This window comes from Ascidia mentula, assembly GCF_947561715.1.
Source record: "Ascidia mentula chromosome 2 unlocalized genomic scaffold, kaAscMent1.1 SUPER_2_unloc_3, whole genome shotgun sequence".
NCBI lineage: Eukaryota > Metazoa > Chordata > Ascidiacea > Phlebobranchia > Ascidiidae > Ascidia > Ascidia mentula.
In genome coordinates, this window is record NW_028113676.1 from 40,001 (window position 1) to 45,000 (window position 5,000).

The 5,000-nt window shown below is 57.7% G+C and overlaps 1 non-coding gene and 1 pseudogene across 1 annotated transcript; both read left to right on the forward strand.

The window, feature by feature from the left end:
• The first annotated feature begins 152 nt into the window (after positions 1 to 152).
• Positions 153 to 306, forward strand: LOC145915917 (5.8S ribosomal RNA). Its single transcript, XR_014404219.1, has one exon. It is a non-coding gene; the product is annotated as a 5.8S ribosomal RNA (ribosomal RNA).
• A 244-nt stretch (positions 307 to 550) lies between these two features.
• The window catches only part of LOC145915996 (large subunit ribosomal RNA), a 6,370-nt pseudogene continuing 1,920 nt past the window's right edge, over positions 551 to 5,000 (forward strand).

Sequence of the window (5,000 nt, forward strand, 5' to 3'; positions counted from 1 at the left end):
TTCGGTCACCCTGTTTCGTTCTGCGCCGAGTGCCGTGGCCATGTGCCAGGCTGGCTTCATGCGTCGCCTACGGCTGGCGACCGCTCGGCCACCGCTTTTTCGACTGTGCAATCCGGCTGGGTCGCGCTTGTCCAACTGACGAAGTCACGGAGGGCTCTTGGCGGTGGATCACTCGGCTCGCGAGTCGATGAAGGACGCAGCTAGCTGCGTGAATTAATGTGAATTGCAGGACACATTGAGCATCGACGTTCTGAACGCAAATTGCGGCACCGGGTCAATCCCGGCGCCACGCCCGCCTCAGGGTCGCGTTGTAACGTTCCCGCGCGGCGACGCGTCGGGCCGGTGCGGTGTCGGCCGTTGCCACGGTCGTCCCGCCCAGGACAGCACGAACGCAGTGTCAGCGCGCGAAACCGAACGCGGCGTGCGTCTCGTTACGAGTCGGCCTCGAAGAGGATCCCGGCCCGGAGCAGCACGGCTCGCGTTCGGGCGCGGCGCTCGCACGAGCTTCGGTGGCGCGCGCGTGTCTCTCGCAAACGAGGCACTGGATTATCGGCCTGAGGTCGGACGAGGCTACCCGCTGAATTTAAGCATATTACTAAGCGGAGGAAAAGAAACTAACGAGGATTCCCCCAGTAACGGCGAGTGAAGTGGGAAGTGCCCATCGCCGAATCCGCGCGCCTCTGCGGCGCGTGGAATTGTGGCGTAAGGAATTCGCTGCGCGTACGTCGTTCGCCGCCCGCGTCCTTCTGATCGAGGCCTCGTCCCGGTGCGGGTGTCAGGCCCATGGTGGCGGCGAGGGCGCGCGCTCTGCGTCTTCCCAGAGTCGGGTTGTTTGGGAATGCAGCCCAAAGCGGGTGGTAAACTCCATCTAAGGCTAAATACTGTCGCGAGACCGATAGCGAACAAGTACCGTGAGGGAAAGTTGAAAAGCACTTTGAAGAGAGAGTTAAAGAGTACGTGAAACCGTCGAGAGGCAAACGGGAGGGCCTGTCGAGTCGCGCGACGCTTTCAGCTGAAGCCGAGCGGAGCGTGTGGGCGTGCGGAGCCTTGCGGCCCGTCGTTCGCGCTGTCCTCCGAGCAGCTCCAGCGCACTAGCGCCGTGCGAAGGCCGCGACCGTCTGGGAGGCGGCGAGAAGGCCGCGCGCAAGGTAGCCCGCCCCCGGGTGGGTGTTATAGGCGCGCGGACACGTCGGCCCGTCGCCCGGGCGAGGAGGGATCGCCGCGTCTGCCCTTCGTGGGCCGGGCGTCCCGTCCGAGCCGGTGCGTCGCCGGTTGGGGACTGTGCTCAGTGCCCAGTTGCGGCGTGTCGGTTGCGGGTGGGCAGCGCCGCGCGAGACGCACGGGGTCCGCGGCTAACGTCAGCCACCTTCCCGACCCGTCTTGAAACACGGACCAAGGAGTCTAACGTGCGCGCGAGCCACGGGGCAGTGCGAAACCCATGGGCGCAGTGAAAGTGAATGTCGGCGCGGTCCGGCGGAGGTGAGATGCCGTCTCTCTGGACGGCCGCATCACCGGCCGATCTCGTCCGCTCTGCCGGAGAGGTCGAGCGAGAGCGTGCGCGTTGGGACCCGAAAGATGGTGAACTATGCCTGAGGAGGTTGAAGCCAGAGGAAACTCTGGTGGAGGACCGTAGCGATTCTGACGTGCAAATCGATCGTCAAATTTGGGTATAGGGGCGAAAGACTAATCGAACCATCTAGTAGCTGGTTCCCTCCGAAGTTTCCCTCAGGATAGCTGGCGCTCGGTGGTCGCAGTTTTATCTGGTAAAGCGAATGATTAGAGGCCTTGGGGACGAAACGTCCTCAACCTATTCTCAAACTTTAAATTGGTAAGAAGCCCGGCTCGCTCGGCTGGAGGCGGGCATGGAATGCGAGTGCCAAGTGGGCCACTCTTGGTAAGCAGGACTGGCGATGCGGGATGAACCGAACGCCCGGTTAAGGCGCCCGACGCGACGCTCATGAGAGCCCACAAAAGGTGTTGGTTGATCTAGACAGCAGGACGGTGGCCATGGAAGTCGGAATCCGCTAAGGAGTGTGTAACAACTCACCTGCCGAATCAATCAGCCCTGAAAATGGATGGCGCTGGAGCGTCGGGCCTATACCGGGCCGTCGCGGCGGTGCGAGCACGCCGGTGCGCTACGCTGCGACGAGTAGGAGGGCCGCGGCGGCGGGCGTCGAAGCTCAGGGCGCGAGCCCGGGTGGAGCAGCCGCCGGTGCAGATCTTGGTGGTAGTAGCAAATATTCAAATGAGAACTTTGAAGGCCGAAGTGGAGAAGGGTTCCATGTGAACAGCAGTTGAACATGGGTCAGTCGACCCTAAGGGATAGGCGAATGCCGTTCTGAAGCGGGGCGATGCTCGTCGTTGCCCCGGCGGACCGAAAGGCAATCGGGTTAATATTCCCGAACCTCGACACGGAGATCGGCGCTCCGGCGCCTGGCGCGGCAACGCAAGCGAACTCGGAAACGTCGGCGTGGGCCCCGGGGAGAGTTCTCTTTTCTTGGTAAGGGGCGGCGACCCTGGAATCGGTTTGCCCGGAGATAGGGACCTGGGCCCCGCAAAGCACCACGTCTCTTGTGGTGTCCGGTGCGCCCGCGTCGGCCCGTGAAAATCCGAGGGAGTTGGTGTAAGTTTCGTGCGAGGTCGTACCCATATCCGCAGCAGGTCTCCGAGGTGAACAGCCTCTGGCCGATAGAACAATGTAGGTAAGGGAAGTCGGCAAACTAGATCCGTAACTTCGGGAAAAGGATTGGCTCTAAGGGCTGGGCCGGTCGGGCTGTGGCAGGAAGCGGGCGACGGGACTGTACCGGACTGGGCGAACGGCCTGCCTTCTCCGGAGGGCGGGTCGTGAGCCTGGACCTGTGTCGGTCTCTGGCCGTGGAGTGCCGCAGCTACGCGGGTCTCGCGGCTCGCTTCGGCCGGCGTCGAACAGCCAACTTAGAACTGGTGCGGACCGGGGGAATCCGACTGTTTAATTAAAACAAAGCATTGCGATGGCCGCCACCTGGTGTTGACGCAATGTGATTTCTGCCCAGTGCTCTGAATGTCAAAGTGAAGAAATTCAACCAAGCGCGGGTAAACGGCGGGAGTAACTATGACTCTCTTAAGGTTGTCAGCCTCGGGCAACTCAAAGAGAAGTATCTGCGCAATAAATCGTCTAATTAGACTTCGAAATGAGATCGGGAACGTTGTTGAAGTATTGGACGATTTATTGCGCAGGTTGTACCCTAAGATTTTTGCCCTCAGGTGCAACCCAATGAAAAAGAGGAAGGAGGCGAGGAAAGATCGAGATGATGTGCGCAGGAAGCCATCGGAGATCAAACGCGAGGAGTATGCTCTCCAACAAAAGCTCTGGAGAAGAAATCGATCCAAACTCGCGAAGATCTTGCTCGATGACGCGCCTCTCAATCCGGAGGGCCCTCCGATCGAGGAGGTTGAAAGAGTATATCTTGAAAGGTTCGGTGACGAGTCACCCCCAGACGAGGAGCGAATTGAGAAGGCGAAAGTCAACAGACAAATGGGAAGTGTTTTGCTTCCTATTACTGAGCAAGAATGTTCGATGGTTTTGAGGCAGTTGCAGAACTCTGCCCCAGGTCCGGACAAGTTGAAGGTGCAGCATCTGAAGCTGATTGGTTCAAAGGTCCTCTGCAGGATCTTCAGCATCTGGATGCGTGCAGGGAAAGTCCCCATGCGACTGAAAGAGAGCAGGACTACTCTAATTCCGAAGTCCAATAAAGATCTCGAAGATATCGGGAAGTGGCGACCAATTACCATCGGGTCGCACTTGGTGAGGCTCTACACCAAGATCTTGGCAAGACGGCTTCAAGGAGCAGTAACCCTGAATTACCGTCAGAAAGCATTCAGACCCGTGGAGGGTTGTGCCGAGAACGTGATATTGCTTAATAGCATTATCAAGGACGCTTCAACAGCCAAGCGTCGCACGAACTTGGCAGTGGCAATCTTAGACCTTGCCAAAGCTTTCGATACTGTGAGCCATCATTCTGTTATCCGGGCTCTCAAAAGGCAAAATGTGCCGCAGTTGCTTATTAGCATTGTGGAAGATCTGTATCAAGATTGTTGGACCGTAATAAGTCTTGGTACAGATTCCACTTCAAAAATCCGTGTAAATAGGGGAGTGAAGCAGGGATGCCCGCTGTCGCCTCTTCTTTTCAACTTGGTGATAGACGAACTGTTGGACGAGCTGCCTGATCGCTTGGGCTATAACATCAAGGGAGTCAATGTGAAGGCATTGGCTTTCGCTGATGATCTAGTCCTGATCGGCAACTCGCCTGAAGGGTTACAGAGCATGATGGAAACCACCAGTGAATTTTTGAAGAAAAGAGGCCTGCGGCTCCAGAAAAAGAAATGTACAACCCTCGGGATTACCCACACCCGAGGCAGAACGAGCGCGACGAGAATTCGGACCTCCCCATTCGTGTTGATTGGAGAAGATCCAGTTCCCGTTATCCGTCCTGGCGAGTGGACGAAGTACCTGGGGGTGCAAATAGGCCCCCAGGGTACCTGCAAGCTTCAAAGAAATGCGGTCAGGGAGAACTTGGAACGGCTCCGCAAGGCAAGGCTCAAGCCTCAGCAAAAGGTGTTCATGCTGCGATTCCACTTCATCCCGAGGTGGAGTTACAGTCTGGCGATAACGTCCCAGACGGTGAACACCTTGAACTTTATCGATCGAGAAGTGCGGAGGTGCGTGAGGTCAATTGTCCATGCTCCGGCATCGTTGTCAAACGACTTCATTCATCTGCCCACAAAATGCGGAGGGCTCGGGATCCCCTGTTGTGCAGAGACGTACTTCTTCTCGAAGTTGCGCCTAAAAGACAGGTTGTTAAGATCGGAGGATCCTGCGATCGCAGTTTTGGCACCGACACTCCATAATAAAACCATGGAGTGTCTGGAGAAGAGATTCCGCGCTGAAGCCGAAGGAGGTAATTTAAAGAGGGCCTCCACAACATCGGCACGTCGGCTCCGCTTTTCTGAGAAGGTCCAGG